Raw genomic sequence first — 27,367 nt, 5'->3', positions numbered from 1 at the left:
CCAGGTGCCTGCACCCCATCTCCCAGAGCTTGCCACTCAGCCGGTCTGGAAGCAGCCCTGGCAGCAGGGCTTGTCTAAGCGTCCCACGAGATCCTGGCAGCAGGGCAGCAGGGCTCAGGGCTGCTGGGCGCACCAAGAGCCACAGGCGGTCTGATCTTTTGACTCAACTAGCTGTTGGCTGCAGTCGACATTGTGTACTATCAAAGTCTGTGCATCCATGCGTGTGTCTCAGCTCAGGTGAGCTCCGGGGCTGCCTGAAGGCTGCTCACCAGGGCCATGGACCTGCCCATCCTGTGGGTCTCATCAACCCAACCCCAGGTCACTTAGCATCAGGTGTTAGAGGTTTCAAAAAGCACAGCCAGATGAACGTTCTTTTATTCGGGGCCAGGTCATTTCCTGGTGGCCTCCCCTGGGTGTTGGTGCCCCAGATTAGTCCATGAAATCTGCAGGCTGGCGGGTAGGGCTGTGTCTGAAGGCCAAAGGATGTCCCCGCATCCGTGGGCCATCCGGCTGTGGTGCTCACATGGCGTTCCCTCCCCAGGGGGAGCTGCTGAGCCCCAGCGCCCTGGCTGCCCCTCTCTGCCCTCTGTTTCCTGGTGAGTATAAAAAGCTGTCACTGGGGTTGTCAGCCAGTCATGGGAATGCATGCAGCCCCCCTGCCAGCGCACAGAGGGCTGAAATCTCTTTAAAGGAGGGCATGATCTTTCTTCCTTCCACAGGAGAGAAGAGACCAAACAGATGTCAAACGGCCTGGAGAACAGTGACTTAAATACTCACAGGTGTGAGCCGCAGCGTAGGCCAGTCATGAGTTGAATGGTGGACATGTCCTGCACCTGTGGCCTTATTTAGACAGAGGGTCTTTGCAGATGAGATCATCCTAGATTAGGGGCGGGTCCTAAATCCAACGACTGGTGTCCTTCTAAGAGGCAGAAGAGCGCTGGGTGCGGTATCTCACACCTGTAATCCCAGCACCTTGGGAGGCAGAGGCAGGAGGATCACTTAAGCCCAGGAGTTTGAGACCAGCCTGGGCAACAAAGTGATATCTTGTCGCTACTAAAAGTGACAAAAAAAAAAAAAAAAATGAGCCAGGTGTGGTGGGGCACCTGTGGTCCAAGCTACTCAGGAGGCTGAGGTGGGAGGATCACCTGAGCCCTGGAGGTTGAGGCTTCAGTGAGCTGTGATTGCACCACTGCACTGTAGCCTGGGTGACACAGTGAGATCCTGTCTCAAAAAAAAAAAAACACAAAACAAAAACAAAGAAACAAAAGAAGCAGAAGAGAAGAGATGGACACAGAGAAGGCCACGTGACGCTGGAGGCAGCCATTGGAGCAATGCAGCCACAAGCCAGGGACTGCAGGCAACTGCCCGAAGTGAAGCAGCAGAAAGGCTGGGGAGATTCTCCCTCACGGTGCTCAGAAGGCAACAGCCCTGTCTTCCCAGGCCCCATGTCTTCCCAAGGCTCCCACTGATATGATGACAGCTTACAGTTACACACCAGTGGTTCTTGGTGCTGCTGGGCATTGGAACCCCAGGTGCCTGCACCCCATCTCCCAGAGCTTGCCACTCAGCCGGTCTGGAAGCAGCCCTGGCAGCAGGGCTTGTCTAAGCGTCCCACGAGATCCTGGCAGCAGGGCAGCGGGGCTCAGGGCTGCTGGGCGCACCAAGAGCCACAGGCGGTGGCTCGTTTTGGACTTCTGGCCTCCTGAACGGTGAGACGAAAGACCGTTGCTTTCAGGCACCCAGTTGGTGATACTTTGTTACGGCAGCTACGGGAAACAAATACAAGATCCATTCCAGAAAAAATCAAGCTCTAGCCCCAGAGTGTGAGCTCCATACTGGTCCCTGAAGAAGGGGCCGGGCAGATCGAGGGCTGGGAGTGTCCAAACCCGAGAGTGCCAAGGATCCCCTCATCGCCTTTAGCCAAGCCTGGTCAGCTTTAAGGCGCACACGAGTCTCCCAGGATCTTGTTAAAATGCAGATTCCGATTCAGTAGGTCCTGGCGGCCGGAGGCTGCCTTCCTAACAGGCTCCCTAGAGATGCTGGCGCTGCTGGTCCCGGACCGCCCTCTCAGCAGTGAGGTCTTAGATTAGTGCTTCTTCCCTCTCAGCAGTGAGGTCTCAGATTAGTGCTTCTTCCTGGGTGCTCCCTGGGCCACATGTATCAGTGTCACCCAGATGCTGGTTAAAAATGGGAAAATCCGCTGGATGTGGTGGCTCACACCTGTAATCCCAGCACTTTGGGAGGCTGAGGGGGGCAGATCAGGAGGTCAAGAGATCGAGACCATCCTGGCCAACATGGTGAAACCTCATCTCTACTAAAAATACAAAAATTAGCTGGACGTGCTGGCACACGCCTGTAGTCCCAGCTACTTGGGAGGCTGAGGCAGGAGAATCACTTGAACCCAGGAGGCAGAGGTTGCAGTGAGCTGAGATTGTGCCACTGTACTCCAGTCTGGCAACAGAGTGAGATTCTGTCTAAAAAAAAAAAAAAAAAAAAAAGGAAAATCCAGGGCATCATTCCTGACCTACAAAATCAGGCTGCTTGGGACTGAGCCCCAGACATTAGGGTGTTTAACCACCTCCCAGGACAGTCATATAACTACCGAGGTTTAAAGTATTCAGGGTTGGGCTGGGTGTAGCGGCTCATACCTATAATCCCAGTACTTTGGGAGGCCAAGGCAGGAGGACTGCTTGAGGCCAGGAGTTTGAAACCAGCCTGGACAACATAGTGAGACCCTCATCTCCACACACACAAAAAGCAAAACAATTAGCTGAGTGTGGTGGTGCATGCCTATAGTCCCAGCTATTTTGGGAGACTGAGGCAGGAGGATCTCTTGAGCCCAGGAGGTCAAGGCTACAGTGAGCCATGATCACACCACTGCAGTCCAGCCTGGGCAACAGAGCAAGACCCTGCCTCAATCTTTTAAAAAAGCACTCAGGGTCTTGAGGACATAAAATAGACATGCCACATCTTTGTGAGTTTCTAGGAAGATCAAGGCTGAGACAGTGGCCTTTGGAGGAACCTGAGCCTTTCTATTGAGAGGGGACAGGGGAAGGTAGCACCCACGTGTTTAGAGCTCCTGTGCTGTGCCAAGCCCTGTGCCTTACATTCATTAGTGTATATCATCCTCAGAGCATCCCCTGTGAAGCAGGTCCTATCCTCACTCCCATTTTACAGACAAGGAAGCTGAAGCCCAGAGAGACAAAATGTCTACTCAATATCGCGCAAACAGAGGTGGCAGAGTCAGCTTTCCAGCCAGCTGCCTGACGAGGCACCGCTCCCAGTTTCACCATGTGACCCCTGCCCCCTGGCTCGGTCTCAGTATAGCTCTGTTCAAGCCGATGCTTCTCAAACTTCAATGTGGACGCGAGTCACCTGGTTAAAGTGCAGATTCTGGCTTCCGGGTGATGCCAGCCCTGTTGGCCTTGGACCAGGCATTGGTTGGTATGGGGTTGCGAGCAAGGGTACCGCTCCACAAACCCTCAAGAGATGAAACCCATGGCACCTGTCAGGGAGTAGGGGCAAGTCCTGACCTGGGCAGCTCCATCCTGTTTTCCAGCCATGGTAACACCTAGGTAATAGGAACCACTTTGCCTTGGAATTGCAAAGCAATTGACATTTCATAGAGCCAAGAAGTTTATTTGCTTGATGGGCACCTGCTAACGGATTTCTTTGAAAATGCAACAGCTGTCCAGTGGCCTGCTGGTCTCATTAGGCACCTGGATGGAATTACCTTCTCCAAGCACCTAATGAGAATGGGCTCGCTCACTCTAAATTAGAAAAGCCTGGGAAATCAGGGCGGTATAATTGCAGAGAGAATGGAGGGAGGCAGTAGGAGCTCCTCTTACAGAATGTTGCCCTTGGGAGGTGGGAGGGGAGCAGCTGCAGCCGGTGGGGGCTCAGGCGCGCTTCTCATCTCGTCTCCCCGTTTCCTTTGAAGAACTGTGTTGAAGAACTGCAGATCCCTGGTCACGTGAGAAAGCGATGTGTTTGTTTGTTTGTTTTTTTTTTAATCTATCTTTTCTAAGGTTTAGGTTAAAATGACTTTGTGAAACAGGCAACAATAAAGGGTATTTTAAATGTCTTTAGTTGGTAAAATAAGACAGCTTTGGGTTAGTCTCTCGATGTTTTAACTTGCCTATGAAACCCACAGGTCTGGAGACAATATTTAGCCATCTGTATGTAGGAAGATGTGCGTTCTAGGATGTTAAGCAAGTGTTGTGCATAAAAGCAAAAGACAGGGAGCAACCTAAGGGAGCAACCGAAGTGCCCGTCAGTGGGGACTGGCTCGATAAATTATTATTGACTTAGACAGTGGCAGGTTAGGAAAACAGATTGGCGTGAGCTCCTAATATATTGTGAAATGAGAAAAAAGTCAAGGTGTAAGACAGTCATCTGCTTCCAGTGTGTCCATGCTTAAAGGCTATAGTGGATGTGAATATACACCCCTAGAACTCTGGGAAAATCCATGGGAAGCTTCTGTGGCGGTCGCCTCCTGGAAGCAGGTCTGGAGGAGGTGGAGAGGAAGTTTCGTTTTTCTTAAGTCTTCGGGGCTTTTTGAAAATGTTACTGTGTTCGCGGATGATGAAGGAAACTCCCAGGTCAGGGGCTGTGGTTGTGGGATTTCGTTTCTTTACACCTTGTTCTAGAGAGGGCTGATTGCACTGAAATCCCCGTGGGCTGCCTGAGTGCACACAGCATGGGGCCTGCACTTCTTCTCGTCTGGGTTCTCACTCTTAAGCCTGCACCGGAGTCCCCAGGAGGGCTTCTTAAACTGCGGACGGCAGCCCGCTCCAGGAATCTCTGACTCAAGAGCTGTGTGTGCGGTGTGAGGATTTTTGTAGTTGAGTAAGTTCGTAAGGGGCTGCTGCGGGTCAATAAACCCACCCCGAGGACCAGAGCTGCCAGGTTCCAGCCCTGGTATGGGGTATTCCTCTCTCCAAATAACTTACTACCCTTTCCCCACAAAACGGCAGGCGGCAGAGGAGGGTCTATCCTTTGTGCTGAAACCCCTATTAATCTCAATAGGGAAGGCGCCAGGTTCAAGAGGCCAACGAAGAGACTCCGAGACAGTAACCGAGACACGGGCTTTACTGGGGGCTGTGGACAGGGGAGCCACAGCTGTCTGCAAACATCTTGGAATTTACACAGCATTTTCATTTAACCGCCTCGCGCTAAGGGCCTCCACCTGGCAACCTGCATTTAACCGAAAACTCAGGTTCTCAATCCCCTGTACAGCTCGTGTTCCACGGGCCAGGCTGGGGTAGGGGTGGGGGAGAGGGGACTGAGGCTCAGATGTATCTCATAGGCAAGGAACGGATCTCGGGGTTGTCCAACCCAGATTCCCTAGCTCAGAACATGCATCCAGATGCATCTGCCGTCCAGGGTCATCCTCACATTTTCAGGTAAGCTTCAGTGAGTGCCCTCAGGCACCCTGTACTACCCGGCTGCTGTTTCGTGGTTAACCAGGAGAGCGGCTCCTGACTCCAGGCTGGCCTTGCCTGCCGTATAGTCTCAGTTTTAAAAGCACCCAGGCCTGAGCCCCACCCAGACCTGGAACATCGGAATCGTTAGTGTGGGCTCGGTCATGGGTTTTTTTAAGAAAACCACAGGTGAACTTCGGATAGTGACTGGATTCGTCTCCTAGGTCTACTGTACCGCAAACTGCGGGCAGGGGGTTAAAATCACCAGAAATCGACTTCCTCACAGCTCTGGATGCCACAAGCCCAAAGTCAAGGTGTCACCAGGGCTGGTGCCTCTTGAGGCCTGTGGACCCTGTCTTCCTGTGACTTTTCACAACACCTTCCCTCTGTGCATGTCTGTCTCTGTCCAATTAAAAAAAAAAAAAAAGGCCATGCATAGTGTCTCATGCCTGTAATCCCAGTACTTTAGGAGGCCAGGGCGGGTGGATCACCTGAGGTCAGGAGTTCAAGACTAGCCTGGCCAACACGGCGAAACCCCATCCTATGATCAGGGCGTGGTGGTGCGTGCCTGTAATCCCAGCTGCTCGGGAGGCTAAGGCAGGAGAATCGCTTGAACCTGGGAGGAGGAGGCTGCAGTGAGCCGAGATCTCACCACTGCACTCCAGCCTGGGCAACAAAGTGAGACTCCACCTAATAAAAAAAACAAAACAAAACAAAAAACAGTCACACTAGATGATAGGCCCAGTACCCTGGTGTGACCTCACCTTAACTAATTCCATCTGCAATGACACTATTTTCAAATAAGTCATATCATCACATCCTGGGGCACTGGGAGAAAGACTTTAACACATGAATTTTGTGGAAGGACAGAATTTAATCCAATGAGACTGAATATAAGGTTTGCTTCTGGGCTGGGCGGAGCACCTAACACCTGTAATCCCAGCACTTTGGGAGGCTGAGATGGGTGGATTGCTTGAGTCCAGGAGTTCGAGGCCAGCCTGGGCAACTTGGTAAGACCCTGTAAAATTAAAAAAAAAAAAAATGGAGGCGTGGTGGCACATGCCTGTAGTCCCAGCTACTCGAGAGGTTGAGGTGACAGGATCACTTGAGCCCAGGAAGTGGAGGCTGCAGTAAGCTGTGATTGCACATACTCCAGCCTCAGTGACAGAGTGAGACCCTGTCTCCAAAAAAATTGTTTGCTCCTCCAGCCGTCATGAATACGTGAAGGACTCGGACCTTGTGAAAGTTCGGATTCTGATTCAGGAGGTCTGGGGTGAAGCTGGAGACTCTGCATTGCCAACCAGAGTCCAGCAATTGACTCTCAGCTTCTATGATGAAATGATTGTTAATTTTGTTAGATGCAATGACAGTTCTGTGGTTAGTACAAAGGCATCATTTTTTTTTTTTAAATGCGTCAAATATGTTGAAAGCTCAAATGTCAGAATTGACTGACTTTGAACATTCCAGTGAACAGTAGGAAATGGCAAAATGTTAACAGTGGCCGCATCTGGGTGGTGGGTATAACAGGGCTTGTTTTTTTAGTCTCGTTTTCCACATATTAGACATTTTTCATAATCTCTTTGGAAAAGCTCTCCAGCACCTGGGGCTGAGTACTTCTGGGACAGGCCCTAGGAGATGGGTCGCTTGGGGCTTGATATCAGTTCCCAGCCGGTTGTCGAGTTCTCTAAGGGGCTGCATGTAGCAGCATTTTTATTAGTTTTCAACCACAGTCGCTGTTGCGCTCTGGATACTGGGAGGCACCTGGGGAGGGCTGGGATTCTGGGATCCCCCAGTGTGGTTTACCTGCTCTGGGGCAACAGGGACAATTTAGGTTTCTAAGCAATATTCTGGCCGGGTGCTGTGGCTCATGCCTATAATCCCAGCACTTTGGGAGGCCGAGGTGGGCAGATCATCTGAGGTCAGGAGTTGGAGATGAGCCTGGCCAACATGATGAAACCCTGTCTCTACTAAAAATACAAAAATTATCTGGGTGTGGTGGTGGACATTGGTAATCTCAGCTACTTGGGAGGCTGAGGCAGGAGAATCACTTGAACCTGGGAGGTGGAGGCTGCAGTGAGCCGAGATCACGCCACTGCAATCTAGCCTGGGGGACAGAGTGAGACTCCATCTCAAAAAAAAAAAAAAAAAAAAAAAAATTCTTTGTTTCTGCTGTTTATTTGCTGACAGTGCATGTGTTTCTTTTCCCTACCGTGCGTGGGTGAGTCTGTGGCACGTTCTGAAGTCCTCCTCCTAGATGTTTTTATTTAACCCCTTCTGGGTCCCCATTCTGCCTGGTGGGGCTGGTGGACTGACCCTTCTCACTGCCAGCCCATGTGTGATGCTTTATGGGGCATCTCTCCCTCTGGAGGACACGGTCTCTCTCGCTGCCTCCTGGGTCCCCTGCCCTTACATGATGCCCAGCACATTATAGGCACTCAAGTGTGCTGAACACTGAATCTTACAGGTCTGGCCCACTCCCAAGGAGCCTAGCTCAGGGAGGTTGATCAAGCCAGCCAGAGCCGCTGAGCTGCGGTCTGAACTGTGGAGCCAGTGCTGTCCAACATCCAAATACAGACAATGGAGGTAGAATGCAAGCCCTGTGCGATTCTAAGTTTTTTGAATTCACGTTTTAAAAAGAGAAATAATATGAATACGCTTTGAACCTAATATGGCCAAAATACCATTTCTACATGGAATTTCTATTTCACAATTATTTTGGGGCAACACGGAAGAGATCAATGTGGTGATGGAACATCTCTGTATCTTCAATATAGATGGGAGAGTTGTGTTCTGTAGTGATGGTCACACGGCTCTACGACCCTCGTGGGGAGATGACAGAATCGGACACACACATTGTACCAGCGTCTGTTTCCCAGTTTGGATTAGGTGAGATAGAACCACAGGGAAACTTGGTGAAGGGTATATGGGACCTCTGTGCACTGTCTTTGCAACTTTCTGTTGTACCTATAATTATTTCTAAATAGTTTTTTTTTTTTGTTTGAGATGGAGTCTCACTCTGTTGCTCAGGCTGGAGTGCAGTGCTACGATCTCAGCTCACTGCAACCTTGACCTCTCAGCCTCCAGAGTAGCTGGGACCACAGGTGCCCACAACCACTCTCGGCCAATTTTTGTATTTTTAGTAGAGACAGGGTTTTGCCATGTTGGCCAGGCTGGCCTCGAACTCCTGACCTCGGGTGATCTGCCCGCCTCAGCCTCTCAAAGTGCTGGGATGATAGGCTTGAGTCACTGCTCTTGGCCATAAAATAGTAATTTAAAATTCGAGATTTTAAAATTAAAAAAGAAAAAACAACCAAGTCTTTGAACACTGCTGTGTCTTTCACGCTTATGGCACATCTAGGTTTGGACCTGAGACATTCAAGTAGCGTCAGACAGCCATGTCCCTCGCTCCATGCCCCCGGCACAGCGTTCTTGAGCTGGGATTGCTGGAGGCCTGCACTGTCTCTCCCACGGACTGGTTGCCTGGTAGATAAGCTACTGCCCTGCTTTGAGCCTCAGTTTGTGTATCTGTTAAGTGGGAAGAACGGCAGTGCCTATCACAGAGTGGTGGCTGCCAGGGTTAAGTGGGATGCTGCGTGTTCAGCACTTAGCGTGGGCCTGGCCCACATCTACTGGTATTAATCATATTTACAATCCCAAACGGCAGCTTCATCTGGTTCTGCCTAATGTTAGAAAGCCCTGCTGCCTCCCTCTGTTAATCTCCCTGAAACAGTCCATTCCTGGCCATCTCTTCTCCTTTGAACTGCTGGGCAGGAAGCAGAACGACCTCTCTGCATTTGGCCCGGGCACCGAGTCCCTGGTTGCCCTCGATGCCTGGTGCCTTCTGGAGAGGTGGCTGCCTGCCTGCCTGCCTGCCTGCTTGGAGGCCAGACCTTCTGTAAAGATCTGTGCAAAGCCTCTTTCGAAACTGAGGACTTCCGTCACCAGCCCTGGCTGTGCGTTGTCACTGGGCATGTTCACCATATAAGGCGATCCCTGCAGAGGCAGGGACCCAGGTAAGCAGGCGGCCTCGCAAGCCTCGCTCCGCTAAGCCACAAAGGCTCCCCAGCTGAGTGTGTGCACAGAGGACTTTAGCAACTAGGAGATTTTCTCACCTTTTATGGTCTCAGGAGAAGAAAAAGACCTGTGTACCACAAAAGCAGAAACACAGCCTGAGCGCAGTGAGAACTGTGGGTTGAACTCACAGCAACTCTTGTTGCAAAAGCAACTTGTGTGAGAAGCCCAGGATGTAGCTAACTCTGCAGGGTGCCTGGTGCCTAAGATAAAGTGACTGTGGAGCTGTGAGGAGTTCCTGTGCAGTGGCAAGACAGCAGCTGCAGAATTTAAGTTGGGGGGGCTTTTGGATGGGGCATAACCACCATGACCCCTCCTTAGCCTTGTGCTCACCCACAGGGTCTTCCCCCACACCGTCCTCCCTCAGATCGAGCTTCCCCACTGTCCTTGAAGCCTGTACTGTCATCAAAGAACATCACCTCCCTCCACCCCCGTTATTTTCATCCCGGTTCATGGAAGCCAAGGTGGGGTAGAGAGTGGGCAGGAGGGCCTTGGGGACACCTGAAGGGTGAGGGAGGGAAGAACGTGGGGACATGTGTTCCAGGCAAAATGGAAAGGCCAGGGTGAAGGAGTCGAGCTGGGCCATGCGCGTGGGGAGAGACCAGGCTCAGATGGTGGGGGCTGAGTGAGAGGTCAGCCTAGGGTGGCGGGCAGTCATGGAAGGGTTTTAAAGTAGGGGAGAGGCAGGATCCGTTGTACCTGGGGGAATCGAGGGGGGCAGGAGCAACCAACTGACCATTTGTTCATTCAGTAGCCATTTCTTTTTCTTTTCTTTTCTTTTTTTTTTCACTGGCTCTGTCACCCAGGCTAAAGTGTGGTGACACAATCACAACTCACTTTAGCCTCTATATGCTAGGCTCAAGCAATCTTCCTGCCCCAGCCTCCCGAAAAGCTGGGACGGGAGACTTGCACCACCACGCCCCAGCTAATTTTTGACATTTTGTAGAGATGAGGGAACTCCCTGTGTTGCGCAGGCTGCTCTTGAAATCCTGGGCTCAAGTGATCCTCCCATCTTGGCCTCCCAAAGTGCTGGGATTCCAGGTGTGAGCCACCACACTCGGCTAAGCAGCTGTTTCTTGAGCCCCCGCTGTGGGCCAGACCAGGCCCAGGTGCAGGGGACATAGACGTGACGTCCCTGCACTCAGGCTCTGTGTCGTGGTGGAACTTAGAGGACAGGGTGACAGTCTCCCTCAGCCTTTCAGATGCTGCTTTTCCTTGGCTGCCCTTTCCTGGATTTTTCTTGTTGTCTGAAAGACCACCGTGGTGGCTAAATGGTAGAAAGGAAAGCTTTGCGGGGGTATCAGTTTGCAAACCGGAAAAGATGATCTCCAATGTGTGCCAAAGGTACCCTCTCTTCAAAGAGGGGAGGAACAGGCTGGGTTTTATGCTTCACAGGGCCTGTAGCCCACAATAGTTACATATATTCAGCAGGTCTGGGGGGAAGTGATATATATTTATGAAGGGAGCAGAGTGCATGGGCAGTGGGTAAACACATGTAACATACATGACATGTTCACGTTGGAGTGAGGTTAGCATTAAAGAGAGGTGGAACTTGGTTCTCTGTGTGGAAAGGTGAACGGTAGGGCACACACTTTGTGGGTAGCTTCTGTAAGCCGCCGAAATAGCCTTAAGGTCTGTAATTATCGGAAAAGAATGTAAGTCCATTCCTTCGTCCGGTCAGAGTTGTAGCGGTTGGATAATTTGCCTGATAGCTGTAGTTATTAGGGTGTTTTGCAAATGTGTTTTTTTTCTTGTAGCCATAGGGATTTTAAAATTTGCCATGCCAGGCCAGGTGCAGTGGCTCACGCCTGTAATACCAGCACTTTGGGAAGCTGAGGCGGGCAGATCACTTGAGGTCAGGAGTTCGAGACTAGCCTGGGCAACATGATGAAACCCTGTCTGTACAAAAAATATAAAAATTAGCCAGCCATGGTGGCGCATGCCTGTAATCCCAGATACTCGGGAGGCTGAGGTGGGAGAATCGCTTGAGCCCAGGAGGCAGAAGTTGCGTTGAGCCAAGATTGCGCCAGTGTACTCCAGCCTGGGTGACAAAGTGAGGCTGTCTCAAATAAATAAATTTGGCTAGGTGCGGTGGCTCATGCCTGTAAACCCTGCACTTTGGGAGGCGGAGGTGGGCTGATCACGAGGTCAGGAGTTTGGGACCAGCCTGGCTGACATAGTGAAACCCCGTCTCTACTACAAATGCAAAAATTAGCTGGGTGTGGTGGCACGCGCCTGTAGTCCCAGACTCCGGAGTTTGAGGGAGGAGAATTGCTTGAACCTGGGAGGTGGAGGTTGCAGTGAGCCGAGAGCATGCCATTGTATTCCAGCCTGGGTGACAGTGAGACTCTGTCTCAAAAAAAAAAAAAAAAAAAAAAAAAAAAAGAATTAATTTCCCATGCCAGCTGGGCCCTGAACCTTGAACCCCGAAATCATAGGTAACTTTGTTTCCTTAACCTTATGTCCATCTTAGCTGATATAGGGGCATCTATTTTGGTCTCTCAGATCATACTTCCTATCACCTCTGAAAGGATCCTGACTTGTTTTACCTGGGTAATTCAGAGGTAGGAAGAGGCAAGAACCCCAAGTTACTATTTTGTGCCCTAAGCTTTGGAAACCGCTGGGCCTTTCCCACCTCCCCCCTACCCCGCCACCCGTTGTAGGTTTCCACTTTGTTCTCACACCATGTGACCAGCACCCTGTCCCCCAATTCTCACCCCTACCTCCACTGCCCTAACTGAACGCGGTGCTCCGGCCAAGCAGTTAGGAAATGGTTTCCAAAAGCAGAAAAAAATGATCTAAGAATACAGAATAGAGAGGGAGTTGAAGGGCAGCCTCACAGCAGCAGAGGCGGACAGGCACCACCTCAGCCAGGTGCTCAGCGGCGGCATCGGCGGCCAGGAGTCACACTGATAATTCTGGCCCTTGACAGGATGTGACGAGAAGGGCCACTTCACCTCCAGGGTCTGTCTCCCAAACCCATAACCTCCGTCCAATCATGAGGAGAACATCAGCCGAATGGCAATAGTGGGGGACACGTGACTGAATCCCTGACCAGGACTCCTCAAATTGTCAAGGACATCAAAACCAGTCTGAAACCATGAGAGCCAGGAGCAGCCCAGGGACACCTGATGGCTAAATGTCTCGTGGGACCCGGGGTAGAAAAGGATATTAGGCAAACACGAGGAAGAGTGAATAAAATGCAGATGACTTACTAATATATGAATCGGCTCCTTCATGGTGACAGATGGACCAGAGTCATGTCAGATGTTAAGGTGCGGTGGAAGCGGGTGCTGGTTGCACAGGAACTCTGTATCATATTATCAACAGTCCTTTATGTCTAAAATCATTCTAAGATTTCTTGTTTTAAAACCCACCACCGTAGCAATGTGTTTTTGCAGTGATCGCGGGCGCCACCTCGTGGACACAGGTAAGCACTGGCCGTGACCAACCTCCCTGAAAAGGAAGGAACAATTGCAGAGGACTGATGATGCGATGAGCCGCTGTGATTGATTCTGGTCTTGGGAAATGGAAAAGGCCGCTTCCTGCCCCGCAGTGGCTCCCAGTCCGGTGGAGGGAAATGGTGCAAGGCAAATTCAGGACTCCTGGTCACAGCCAGCATCTGTTCCATCTTTACTGGGGTTAGGGACCGAGCTTACGGATCCCATCTTAACTCGTCCAAGGCAGCCTGGAGGGGTGCCACGATGCCGTCAGCCTTGTTTCCTGCTGCCCCTCAGACCTGCTTAGTGGGAGTGGGGGAAGAGGGCCGCCCTCTTGTCCCTTCTTTCCCCGCTATGAAAAGCCCAGACCTTTCCTGTGATTTTTTTTTTTTTTTTTTGGTCTATTCTTAGGGAATTAGTTCCTGGTATCACTTTAGATCAAAAGCAGTCTCTATTCATGAATTTAAAATGTTCGGTCCCAGGTAGTAAAATGTGGACGTTGACTTACCATTAGATTTCCCCCACACCCTCAAGAGCCTACTGGGGCAGCAGGGACTGTGGTTTTTCTCTTCCCTGCTACCCTCCTTCCATGTAGCTGCTGTTTTTGATGAGGATTGCCAGATCACATCCGGATGCCCAGCTACATTTGCATTTCAGGTAAACAATGAACACTTTTTTAGTACAATTATGTCTCATGCAATATTGGGGTCCTTTTCTACTAAAAAGTATGTGAAATTCAAACTTAACTGGGCATTTTTTTTTTTTGACGGGATCTCACTCTGTTGCCCAGGCTGGAGTGCAGTGGTGCAATCATAGCTCACTGCAGCCTCGACCTCCTGGGCTCAAGTCATCCTCCTACCTTAGCCTCCCACGTAGCTGGGGCCACCGGCTATTCATGAATTTAATATTCATCACCACCATGCCAGGCAAATTTTTGTCTAAGATACAAGGTCTCGATATGTTTTCCAGACTGGTCTAGAACTTCTGGACTAAAGCAATCCTCCTACCTTGGCCTCCCAAAGCATTGGGATTATAGGCGTGAGCCACTGTACCCTGCCACCATCCTCTAATTTTTTTTTTTTTTTTTTTTTTTGAGACAGTCTGGCTCTGTCACTCAGGCTGGAGTGCAGTGTCATGATCTTGGCTCACTGCAAGCTCTGCCTCCCGGGTTTAAGCGATTCTCCTTCTTCAGCCTCCTGAGTAGCTGGGATTGTAGGAGTGCATCACCACGCCTGCCTAATTTTTGTATTTTAGTAGAGACGGGGTTTCACCATATTGGCCAGGCTGGTTTTGAACTCCTGACCTTGGAATCCTCTCACCTCGGCCTCCCAAAGTGCTGCAATTACAGGTGTGAGCCACTGCACCTGGTTACCTATATTTTTATTATTGTTGTCTGAGTGCCTGATTTGTGACCCCCTTTTGGCTCGGAAGGAGGGGGAGGGCACAGAAAGTTTTCACTTGCCCATTGGGGTGAGATGTTGGCTTCCCATTGGTGCTGTAACAAATTACCCAAAAACTCAGTGGCTGAAGACATTAATGTGTCTTACAGTCCTGCAGTCAGAAGCCTAAAATCAAGGGGTCAGCAGCATGGCATCCTCTCTGGAGGCTCTAGAGGAGATTTCCTCCCCTCTTCCATCTTCAGGGCGGTAGCGTGGCACTGTCCAGTGCCTCCCCCTCCTACTGCCTCCCTGCTTCCATCACGTCTCCTCCCGACCCTGAGCCTCCTGTCTTCCCCCATTAGGATTGCTGTGATTGCCTGGGGCCCACCTGGGTAATCCGGGATAATCGCCTCATTTCAGAGTCCTTAACTTAGTCACATCTGCGAAGTCCCTCTTGCCGTGTCAGGTAACATATGCGCAGGTTCTGGGGATTAGGGCGTGGACGTCTTTGGGGGCTGTTCAGCGTCCCACAGGGGTAAGCTGGCTTCAGGCGATCTGTGGCCTGTGTTTCAAGTTGACTTTGAGCTTGTGGTCACTTGTGTGTGTGTGTCCTTTGAGACTCTGCTGCCAGGCTGTGCCTGCTGTAGCCCTCAGCTGGGCAATGCCTGGCCTTTCCCCCTCCTGGTTCACCCTGGGCTCTGGCCCCACAGCCCCTCACTGCTGGGCTCCTGGTGCTCTGCGGAAGGTCTCCTTCCGCGATGTCTACAGGCTGCTGTGGCCACCTGTCCCAGATGTCCACCTCTGACCTGCTGGGAGGCAGGGCAGTCAGTTCCTGGAAACAGACCTTGCTCTGCTGCCCTGGCCCCTCAACTGCCTCATGTGTGACATGGCCATTGGCTGGAGCTCTTTGAGGGGGGCCACTGAAGCCCCCCAGCCCTGAGAGGCTGACCCTGCACTCGCTCTGAGGGGAAATGGAACTCGGCCCACTAGCAGGTCTCCACAGCCTTGACCCTTTCACCACCATCTATGTGAGGCCTCGAACGAGTGTGTGCACTTTCCTTAAAACACAAAAACAAAAAAACCCAAAAAACTTAGTATAATTCCCATCGCACAAAATTAAGCATTTTGAGGTGTATAATTCCATGACTATGAGGATAATACGTTCACTATTGCCTCTGTCTAGTTCCAAAATATTTTTATTACACCTGAAGGAGACCCCAGAGCCATTATTAGCAATCACTCCTCATTCCTCGTGCTCTAGCCCTGGCAACCACAGTCTACTTTCTCTAAATTTGTCTTTTCTGGACATTTTACATCAAAGCTACAATACGTGGTCCTTTGTGTCTGACTGCTTTCATGTAACATCAGATTTTTTTTTTTTTTTTTTTTTTTTTTGGAGACAGTCTCACTCTCACCCAGGCTGGAGTGCAGTGGCATGATCTTGGCTCACTGCAACCTCTGCCTCCTGGGTTCAAGCGATTCTCATGTCTCAGCCTCTTGAGTAGCTAACATTACAGGCGCCTGCCACCACACCCGACTAATTTTTGTATTTTTAGTAGAGACAGGGTTTCAGCATGTTGGCCAGACTGGTCTCAAACTCCTGACCTCAGGTGATTCACCTGCCTCGGCCTCCCAAAGTGCTGGCATTACAGGCGTGAGCCACTGCACCCGGCTGTAACATCAGATTTTCAAGGATTATCCACGTTGTAACATGTCAGTGGTTCATTCCTTGTTTTAAATTGCCAAATAATATTCCATTGTGTGGATGTACCATATCTTGTTTATCCATTCTTCAGATGGACTTTTATCTTTTTTCCACTTTCGGCTTGTGAACAGTGCTGCTTGAACATCCATGTACTAGTGTGTGTTTGAATCCAGGTTTTCAGATTTGTGGTGTGTGTATCTAGGCGTGGGACCGCTGGTCCTATGCTAACTCTGTTTAACTTTGGCACCGTTTCACCAGCAGTGCAGGAGGAGAGAACTACTTCCTCTCCAACACTTGTTATTTTAAAAACTTTAGCCCTCTTAGGCCAGGCATGGTGGCTCATGCCTGTAATCCCAACACTCTGGGAGGTCAAGGTGGGAGGATCGCTTGAGGCCAGGAGTTCAAGATCGGCCTGGGCAACATCGTGAGGCCTCATCTCTACAAAAAATAAAAATAATCTGGTGTGGTGGGGTGCACCGGTGGTTCTAGCTACTTAGGAGGCTGAGGTGGGAGGATGGCTTGAGCCTGGGAGGTCAAGGTTGCAGTGAGCTGAGCTGTGATTGCACCACTGTGCTCCAGACTGGGCGACAGAACAAGACCCTGTCTCAAAAACAAAATAAAAACGTTAGCCATACTGGTGTGTGAGCCGTACATTTATTTTTGATTTTTGACTTTGAAATGTTGCATGTGGTCCAGCAAGCACTGCACAGTACAATAACTGCCCGCCACAAGGGGCCATTCAAACTGAAAATGAGAATAAGTTCAATAAAATGAACCCGACTTCCCCTGCCACACAGGCCAGCGTGGCTCCCGGCTCCATGCTCACGGCACAGATGGATCATTGTCCCCCCACCGAGTACTGCTGGAGGCTGCTGGTGGCGCCTTCCGGGGGCACAGCTGCTCCTGTGTTTGCTGCTTGGTGGTGGCCTCCTAACAGCCTGGTCCAGAAGGTGGCCCATGCAGCCCAAACTTTGGGGTTCCAGAGATGGGGAGTCAAGGGCAAGGAGCGCATGCGGAAGAGAGAGTGGAGGCTCAGCCGCAATGGGGGTCTGGCAGTGGCTCAGTCCTTCTGTGGAGGTGTCAAAGGTGGACTTGGAAAATTGGTCAGGGCTGTCGCTAGCAGAGGCACTGCTGTGGATGGCAGCACCAGCCTGGTCAGGACCCCTGGGAGCCAAGGAGGGTTCAATGCCCAAAGCCAGCATAAAAAAACAGAAACTGGTGCCCAGGGGACAGCTGGACAGCCCATGGACATCCCAGGGAGCAGCAGCTGGTTGAAATAGCATGATGTGTATTTTTAAAAAAGATAGTCTGACTTTATATGCAAAATGTCAAGTAATATAAATCTCTTATTTAAAAAAAACTGAGAATAGCCAGGTGCGGTGACTCATGCCTGTAATCCCAGCACTTTGGGAGGCTAAGGCGAGTGGATCACCTAAGGTCAGGAGTTCGAGACCAGCCTGGCCAACATGGTGAAACCCCCCGTCTCTACTAAAAAATACAAAGATTAGACGGGTGTGGTGGTGCATGCCTGTCATCCCAGCTACTCGGGAGGCTGAGACAGGAGAATCGCTTGAACCTGGGAGGTGGAGGTTGCAGTGAGCCGAGATTGCACCATTGCGCTCCAGCCTGGGCAACAAGAGCGAAACTCCATCAAAAACAGAAACACAGTAACTTTCCAAGCAGGCAGGTGGGCAGATTGGAGTGTAGACCGTTTCTGGAGGCTTTGGCCACGAGGTGGCGCCACCTCGGTAGCGCTCAAACAGTGCCACGCCGCTCTGCATTTGCTCTTGTGGTTTTCTTTGGTTTTCTGGAGGATTTTGTTTCGTCTTCTTTTCTTTTCTTTTCTTTTTCTCTTCTTTTTCTCTTCTTTTTCTTTTCTTTTTCTTTTTCTTTTTTTTACAGGATCTCACTCTCCTGCCCAGGCTGGAGTGCAGTGGTGTAATCACGGTTCACTGCAGCCTCGACCTCCCAGGGTCAAGCAATCCTCCTGCCTCAGCTCCCTGAGTAGCTGGGACTACGGGTGTGCCATACCACACCCAGCCAAGTTTTTGATTTTTTGTAGAGATGGGGTCTCACTATGTTGCCTAGGTTGGCACATTGGCTCCTGTTTGCTCCTGCGGGCCCCTAGTGCCTGCACCTGAGAGGCTACCACTGCTGTCCATCCTTGGTGTGCCTCAGCCTACAAAAAACTGTTGCTCTGTCAAAAATGCCACTGCCTTGGATGGCACTGAAAAAGACACACCTGGTTGATGTGTGCAGGAAGTACAGGGGTGTGAAGGCTGGAAACAGGGTCCAGTCCTGCATGTCTAAAGGCCCATGTGTCTTGGGCATCAGGCGCCTTGGCTGCAGGTGACAGGCACCTAACTCTAAGAAACCGAGGTGAAGAGCCGGGGCTACTCTTGTGTCATTGGCATCCAGGGCTGGGGGTACCCTGGCTCTAGATGCGTTAGTCTGTGGGGCTGCTTCTCCTGGGACATCGGCCTTGGATGTCAGAGCAATTTCTTGGTGAGGGGCCCTACCTTGTGCACTGTCACCAGCCAGGCCTGCTGCCCTCAGGCAGAATGCCTTCTATTTTTGTTGCAGTTTAAACACTAAGAGGTGTCCGGCCAGGCGCGGTGGCTCACCCCTGTAATCCCAGCACTTTGGGAGGCCGAGGCAGGCAGATCACCTGAGGTCAGGAGTTTGAGACCAGCCTGGCCAATATGGTGAAACCCCGTCTCTACTAAAAATACAAAAATTAGCCGGGTGTGGTGGCGGGTGCCTGTGATCCCACCTAATTGGGAGGCTGAGGCAGAAGAATCACTTGAACCCGGGAGGTGTAGGTTGCAGCAAGCTGAGATCGCACCACTGCACTCCAGCCTGGGCGACAGAGTGAGACTCTGTCTCCAAAAAAAAAAAGGATATCTGGTTGGCAGGAGGTGAGGACACCCGGATGGGCAGTCCATCCAGCCCTGATCAGCTGATGTTGGAGCCAGGGAGCTCCCCAAAGGCTGGCACAGCTGGGTGGGCACACGACAGGTGCTGTCATCCTGTGTCCCTGAATCAGGGTGGCCGGCTGAGACGCCAGCCTTCCCGTCGTTGGCTGGAATTCACCGGCTGAGCACGGCTACGCTCAGTGCGGAGCTCTTCTTGGCAGGTGCTGGCGCTGCTGTTGCATAATCAGGCGGGAGTCAAAATGACATCACTGCAAGCGGCCACCCTATCCTTTCCTTCTTGCAACAGATATTTATTGGCACCCACCAGGTGCCAGGCACTTGGCTCTGTATTAAGGCAAAGCTGGCAGGTGTGTTTACTAGGAGCCTGCATTCTGGGAGTGTGGGGGGGAGAAGAGGAAAAAACACAGCAAAATACAACAATGGCGGAGAGCAGCGAGGGCCACAAAAGCCAATCAGGGAAGCGCAAGCAGGAAGCAGACAGGCAGGGAGGCCTGAGTGTGGTGGAGGCAGGCCTCCCGGCAGAGCTCGCGGTGAGCCCAAACCTGGAAGGTGAGAAGGGTAGGGCCGGGCTACAATCTGGCGGTGCCCCGCCCAGGGAGGAGTCAGGAAGAAAGGCTTCTCTTGAGTGCCGGCAGAAGGGCCGGAGGAGATCACCCTTGCCCCCACCAGTGAGATTAGAAATCGGGTGGCAGGTGAGATTAGAAGTTAGGCAAGACCTTGTGAACCATGGCAAGAAGCCTTTGAAGGGCTTTCAGAAGTGGGGTCATGTGATTTTCTGTCACTCTAGTGACTGAGTTGGAGAGCGGCAGGCAGCGAGGGAGGCAGCCGTGGAGGTGGGAGGCCAGGGGTGGTCCAGGCCGGCCACCTATTGGAGGGGGAGAGGGAGGAGGCAGAGGGTAAAGACTCTTCCCCACCACTTCCTCACAGCAGCTATGAAGCCCTGTGCCACCATCACCTTACAGTGTAGTGGCTTCCTGGAGTCCCTGTCAACTGGCACCTATGGGCTAGAGGACAGCCTGTACGTACTCTCATTACTGAAGTGAGTTCTTCCCTGGGGCGTCTTGGGTTCCACCTGCAAGTACAATGCCCACGGAGGGCTGACCCCATGAGGTCTTTGAAAACCAGAGGCTCCATCCTCCCACTCCATAGAAATGGCCGCAGATTGATTAAACCAGGTTACTTCCACAGCAGCGAGTGTGCCGCACCAGGAAGAGCCCCCAACTCAGACTTGGGGCCCAGAGTCCCCACACTCTAGCTGTGTGTCCCTGGAAAAGTCACTTCTCGGAAGCCCACTGTTTTGATGACGGGAGCAATGCCTCCCCTCCAGGGGTGTTGGGAGGGTGGTGCTGGATTCTGATGAAAAGGCTTGGAAAGGCAGCAGACCCTTGACGCAAGAAAGGAAAATATTCAGATGGCCCTGGAGTTCTTTTCAAGCATCGAGGTTCCTGTTTGTATCTTTAAATCCCACCTCTTGCTTGGCTGGTACCCTCACCCTCAACCCTTCCAATGTCCTTGTTTTTTTTCCTTATCTAATCCACAGCCTCCCCCTCCCTAACCATCCCTCTCCCCTCAATGTACCCGTCATGCCCCATTTCTTCGGCAAGTGGGGACTGAGTGCTAGAGGTGGAGCATGCGGAGGTCAGAGGCTGTTGGTGCTGGGTCACCACTGCCTGGCATAGCGCTTGGCACGTAGTAGGTGTGCAGTACGTATTCACAAACTGTAGAGACAAATGCTGCCCAGTGGTCTTACAGTTGTGCCAGCCCAACTAGCCTGACACCACCAGCTTGGAGCCTGTAGTCTGACAGTCAGGCCTGTTCATCTGTGGCCCCAGGGAACCCTGGGCAGCTCAAGGGACACAGGTAAAGAGAGTGTTCCTAGGATCTTGTAGAAGGGTGGAGCTCAGGTGAGGTTTAGATGAGGCAGCCCTTTTTTTTTTTTTTTTTTTTGAGACCGAGTCTTGTCATGTTGCCCAGGCTGGAGTGCAGTGGCGCCATCTCAGCTCACTATAACCTCCACCTCCAGGTTCAAGTGATTCTCCTGCCTCAGCCTCCTGAGTAGCTGGGACTACAGGCACCCACCACTATGCCCAGCTAATTTTGCACTTTAAGAAGAGACTGGGTTTCACCTGGTTTTACCAGGCTGGCCTAGAACTCCAGACCTCAGGTAATCCACCCGCCTCAGCCTCCCGAAGTGCTGGGATTACAGGTGCCTGTCACCATGCCTGGCTAATTTTTGTATTTTTAGTAGAGACAGGGTTTCACCATGTTGGCCAGGCTGGTCTTGAACTCCTGACCTCAGGTGATCCACCCGCCTTTGCCTCCCAAAGTGCTGGGATCACAGGTGTAGATGAGGCAGGCTTCTGATAGGCTCAGAACAAGGCTAGGTGGGAGGCAGGCAGCATCAGGCCTGGTCTGCAAAGAGGCTCCTGTTTTTTGGGGGGCCCCCAGGTCATGATAGTTATGGAATACTGAGCCGGGAAGTGGACTGTTTGGGGCTCTTCCTCCAGGTTGGAAACCCAAGCTGCTTCCGTATCAAAGTGATTTACACCCTCCAGGGAGGAGCAGGCTGTTTGCTTCTTACTGATAGGATTTCAGATAGCAAAGTTCTTGAAAATCAGTGATTTGTGACATGCGATAACTGCTGCAGCGTGTCCTTGAAAACCAAGGTTCCTTGTTAACTTTGCGGCTGGTTTTATCTGAGCCTGTTATTCCAGCTTGATGAGTGGTCAGCTGGATTTTTGTTGTTGCGGTTTTAAGAAAAGGGCCTCACTGTGTCACCCAGGCTGGAATGCAGTGGCACAGTCACAGTTCACTGCAGCCTCAACCTTCCAGGGTCACGTGATCCTCCCTCCTCAGTCTCTTGAGTAGCTGGGACTACAGGTGTGCACTACCCCAACCAGCTAGTTTTTTTTTTTTTTTTTTTTTTGTAGGGATGGGGTTTTGTCATGTTACCCAGGCTGGTCTCCAACTCCTGAGCTCAAGCAGTCTGCCTGCCTCACCAGGTGGATTTTTAGAGTCCCACTGTGGGGGATGAGCTGCAGGAAGGAAGGAGGCCATTACTGCCCTCCAGCCTGGGAGTCCTGGGGACGTGGAGGGGAGCGGGCGGATGGAGGGCACATCCTAGAAGTCGGATGTGAGCACTCAGGCATGGGGAGAGAGAGTGGGGAGGCTGCGTCCACAGTGACTCCGGGTCTCTGACTCAGGCTGTGGAGGGGGAGATGATGCACCAAGGCAGGAGGTAAACTCAGTTCTGGAGGAAAGAGGCTGAGTTTTGAGGCCCTGGTGAAACAGCCTCGTGCAGATACCTGATAAGTGTGCGGTGCTGGGGGCGAGGTCACAGTTTTCCAGGCTGGAAAACCAGCAGGTCGTGCAGGGGAGGGAGCCGGTACCGCGGACATGTGGGAGCTGAATCTGCAGGAAGGTGGCCCCCAGGGAGGATGCGTGGGGTGGAGAGAGTAGAGAGAAGCCGAGAAACTCCAGAGCAGAGGCCAGAAGGGCCCAGGGAAGACCACCAGCGACAGCGAGCGAACCAGGGCCAGGAATGGGTGCCGGGGCGCCCCCGAGAGAGCTCTGAGAGCACGATCACCAAGCGCCAAACGCTGCCTGCGGGGACCCAAAGCGCCCCTTGGATGTAGTGACCAGGCCCCCGGGACTAGGTTTCGCACGGTTTGGGAAGGAACGAGCTGAAGAAGTAGGGTGACAGGTTCAGACGTCTTGGAGTGAAGAGGAACCGGCTGAAGCGGGGCACGTGGGGTGGAGGGAGTCTGTTTAGCCAGGCTGTGGAGCTGGCGCCTGATGGCTGCCGGGAAGGACCTGGTGCCAGGGAAGAGCGAGGCAGGGGCAGCCGGCAGAGGGGAGGCCCGAGCGGAGGCGGTCCCAAGGCTCCAGGCCAGGACCAGCAGGCCGGGGAGTCGGGGGGCAGTTGCCTGGGGCCCATGAGGCTGTACTGTGGAGGCCTCTACGTGGAGAGTCCCGCCTCCTCTCGGCTGTGTCCACATGGGCCACTCTACTCCCCCAGGGTGTCTTCACCCCCAAGCTCAGCCTCTCCCCCAGGATCTCCCACACGCTGGCTGCTCCGCTCCAGCGCCCAGCCCAGACACCCCTTCTCCCCAGGTACCACTGCTGGCCCTAGGCGCTGCCGGGCCTGAGTCATCGGCCACCCCCTCCAGGCGGCGCCTGGGTAAGCACGCAGCTGGACCGGATTCCCGGACCTGCAGCGGCTCCTTCCGCAGACCGCGGCCCCGCCTCCTCGCCCATTCCCTGTGAGGGGCGTCTCCATTGGCTGACTCATCTATTGGGTTCCGCCCCACACCTCTGCTTCCACGATTGGGGCAAATGACTGCCCCTCAGCAGTGTTGCCTGGCAACGGGGAAGGGGCGGCTCCTGAGAGGAACCCGTGGATGCTGGATCGGACCAGACAGGACAGCACCAGGAAGCCCGGCAGGGTAGGTACCTGGGCTGAGGGCCGCGGTGAGCTGACCCGGAGGCACAGGCCCAGCTGAGGTGGGGACTGGAGCAGCGGGTCCAGAGTAGGCCTGGGCCCTGCCCCTCCCTGGCCTCCCACGCCTCTCCAGGCCATCGGGTCGGGGGAGGGAGAGGTGAAGGCTGCAGGGAGGTGAGGGGTAGGGACAGCTGGGAAGGATGGAGGGAGGGTCTCCTGGGGGGATCAGAATCACCCTGCACCTCCTGCTATTCATGTGGTCAAGGTAAGAGGGTGGGGAGGTGTCTCCCCAAGGGTCAAGGCCAGCCGTGTTGAAGGGGCATTCAGAGCCTGTGTGGACGTGGAAAGGGAGCGGTGCCTCCGCAGAGGAGACCAGTCTGGGGTAGACACTGAAGTGTGTGTGGAGAGTGTCTTCCTTCTTGTATTCTGACCACACCCGTCTGGGCTTTTCTAGGACAGTGAGCTAATAACTGTTCCCAGGCCTTGTAGGTGGCCTGCGCAGTACAGGTCACCTCCTGGCCCACTGGAACTCCTTGCCCAGACTCGAGCTGCCCCTTTGCACAAGAGCCTCTGGGCTCTGAGACACAGGCAGGACTTTGAAGCCTGTCCTGATGAGGCAGTTGGAATCTCCCCAGCTTGTAGGGGTACAGAGGGCCCCTTGTGTGGCTCTAGAGATGCGGGGCCCTTGGAGTAGAGAGTTGGGGCTTGGGAGACAGGGTGGGAAGCAGCCATGTAACAGCCTGTTGGAGAAGCTCTGAGCAGGAGGTGACTGAGCCACTCCTAGGATACTAGTGGGAACGATGGGGGCCATCCTGCAGACAATCGGCCCTTGTCCACCCCTCCATCACGGAGGCACAGCAACCTTCTGTTCCTTCCGAGCAGGGCAGTTTCTCTTGTTCCAAGACAAGAACTCAAGGAGCCATTCTCTGTTGTCTTGGGCCCATTATTCTGTCTCTGACCTCCAGTAAGCAGATCAAATGCCCTGGGTTACCGTATTTAATCTTCTCAATCTTATGTTAAATAAATTACTTAATGATGCTTATTAAAAGCACATTAATTATTCAAGACCATTGCAATGGGTGTAGGGACCACAGCAATGGGATTTTGTAGTGAAGGAGAGAGATTGGGCTCAACTCTGAGTATAGCATGGGCAAGTGGGAAACCCGGGGAGCAGGGTGGGGATCGGTGGATGGAAAATGACTAAGGAAACATCAGGGCGGTAAGGTGGATTCTGGGTAAGCTGACCTAACAGATTCTTACTGAAGGCAGGCCAGGGTGATCAGACATCACCTAGAGCAAGCTCGTCCAACCTGTGGGCCGTATGTGGCCCAAGATGGCTTTGAATGACACCCAACTCAAATTCATAAGCTTTCTTAAAACATGAGATTTTTTTTTGCCATATATGTAGATATATGAGCTTATCAGTTATCATTAGTGTTAGTGGGTTTTATGTGTGGCCCAAGACAGTTCTTCCAGTGTGCCCCAGGGAAGCTGAAAGATTGGATATCCCTGACCTAAGCTTTAAACCTGGTTAGATTGCAAGTGAACAGATAATGGTGATCAAATATCAAGGATGGGTGGTTTTTTTTTTTTTTTGTTTTTTTTTTTTTTGCTAAAGCCAGATTTTACACAGAAGGACACAGATGGGCCTAGGAGCCTGACTAAGGTCTGGTCAACCAAAAAGTCTTTGTCACTTATTATGGGCTGCTGAGACTTTTGTTTTTATTTTTTTGAGACAGGATCTCGCTCTGTCACTTAGGCTGGAGTGCAGTGTTGTCATCTTGGCTCACTGTGACCTCTGCCTCTGGGTTCAAGGATCTTCCCACCTCAGCCTCCTGAATAGCTGACACTACAGGCACACGCCACCACACCTGGCTAAGTTTTGTATTTTTGGCAGAGACGAAGTCTCACTGTGTTGCCCAGGCTGGTCTCAAACTCCTGGCCTCAAATGATCCTCCCAAAGTTCTGGGATTATAGGCTTGAGCCACTGCACCTGGCTTCCATTTTGTTCCACTGCCCCACATCCTCAGAAGCCAGGTTTTCTTACCTTTATCCCTACTGATGTCTGACACGGACACTTCCTTGTTGTGAGGCCATCCTGTGCACTGTAGGATTTTTAGCAGCATACCTGGCCTCTGCCTGCTAGATGCCAGCGGCACTCCCCTCCCCAGTTGTGACAACCACATGCTTTTCCAGTCATTGCCAAATGTCCTCTGGGGGACAAAACTGCCCCCAGTTGAGCTCCACTGGTATAAGCAACCTTGACGTGCGCTCTCAGCACCAGCGTGCATTGTCCTTTTTTTTTTTTTTTTTTCAGACAGAGTTTCACTCTTGTTGCCCAGGCTGCAGTGCAATGGCATGATCTCAGCTCCCCACAACCTCCGCCCTCCAGGTTCAAGTGATTCTCCTGCCTCAGCCTCCCAAGTAGCTGGGATTACAGGCATGCACCACCACACCCGGCTACTTGTGTATTTTTAGTAGAGATGGGGTTTCTCCATGTTGGTCAGGCTAGTCTCGAACTCCCAGCCTCAGGTGATCCACCCACCTTGGCCTCCCAAAGTGCTGGGATTACACGTGAGCCACCGCGCCCGGCGTGCCTTGTCCTTTAGGAGAACTTGATACAAGGGAACCCACAGAAGTCTCGCGGCCAATGTAGGGTTGTGTTATACACAACTTGGCAGGGAAGAGGCCACCCCATGTACCAAGGTGTACTCTGAAAGTCCCATGACACCAAGAAAACTTGCCAGGGACTGAAAGCTCAGGAACTTGGATTTAGAGAGAGAAGAATGCATTAAAGGCCTTCATGTCCTCCTCCAAATTAATTAGATGTCTGGCCTGATGAAAGAGATTGAGGCGTGAGGATGGATGAACTGTGGAACACTTTGTATCATTGCCATTTCTTTTTTTCTTTTTTCTTTTCTTTTCTTTTTTTTTGAGATGCAGTTGCCCAGGCTGGTGTGCAATGGCACGATCTTGACTCGCTGCAACCTCCGCCTCCCGGGTTCAAGCGATTCTCCTGCCTCAGCCTCCTGAGTAGCTGGAATTACAGGCATGTGCTACCACACCTGGCTAATTTTGTATTTTTAGTAGAGATGGGGTTTCTCCATGTTGGTCAGGCTGATCTCAAACTCCTGACCCCAGGTGATCTGCCCGCCTCGGCCTCCCAAAGTGCTGGGATTACAGGCGTGAGCCACTGTGCCCGGCCAACCATTGCCATTTCTTTATCTTGCCTGGCACAGGGCTCTCAAAGGAGACAGGCTGTCCTTGAGCCATTCTGAGATGTGTCCCTTCACCAGCACTCTGCAGGCACTAAGAATGGCAGTGCCGGGGACAGCGCTGTGTTCTTAGGGGCTGCCCACCTTCCCACCTCACTGGCACCAGCCCTGGGGTTCCTACTGGGGACCTCTCACACACCCTCCTCTCTCGTGCTTGAAAAACTGGCGTTGCCAGCCTGGCTCTGCGTCCAAGCCTTTCCTGTATCTCCTGGGCCTGCCCTGGTTTGCGCCGCTTCTCTGCATTTCTGGGCTCCTATCCTGCCTGTTGGCACTTGCCCAGCCCTGCACCTTTCTCCCGGCCGTCTGGGGACGGTGGGGGCTGGCCAGTCTGCACCCTGCTACTGTTCTCCCACCACAGTGGGGGAGCCTGTTTCTGGCGGAAAGGGAGAGTTGCAGTGGGATGGAAGTGAGGGGCTGGGTGGAGTCAGGCCAGGGCCTCTTGTGCTGCAGCCCTCTGCTGCCCTCCCCCACGTGCCCGGAGTTCCTCCCTCATCTCCCCACGCTCTTGCCTGTGCCCCTTGCATGCTGTTCCCACTTCCTGGTGAGCCACCTGTGAGTCTCTGAAGACCCAGCTGGAATGTGACCTTTGGGACCTTTTCCACTCTTGACTCTTCTTGTTATATCCCCAGGCCACACCCGTCCCAATGCCCTTGTCTCTGTTTCCTCTCTCTTTTTTTTTTTCTTTTTTTTTGAGACG

At 52.3% G+C, this 27,367-nt stretch overlaps 1 protein-coding gene across 1 annotated transcript in view; it reads left to right on the top strand.

Moving 5' to 3' along the window:
• The window catches only part of MEAK7 (MTOR associated protein, eak-7 homolog), a 672,801-nt gene that overhangs the window by 620,912 nt on the left and 24,522 nt on the right, over nt 1-27,367 (top strand). The window contains exon 2 of the mRNA XM_050773720.1: nt 23,370-23,399. The gene's annotated coding sequence lies outside the window, so the exon portion shown is untranslated. The remainder of the gene's footprint in view (nt 1-23,369; nt 23,400-27,367) is intronic.

Source organism: Macaca thibetana, chromosome 20 (genome assembly GCF_024542745.1).
Source record: "Macaca thibetana thibetana isolate TM-01 chromosome 20, ASM2454274v1, whole genome shotgun sequence".
NCBI lineage: Eukaryota > Metazoa > Chordata > Mammalia > Primates > Cercopithecidae > Macaca > Macaca thibetana.
This window is presented reverse-complemented; position numbering and strand designations above follow the sequence as displayed.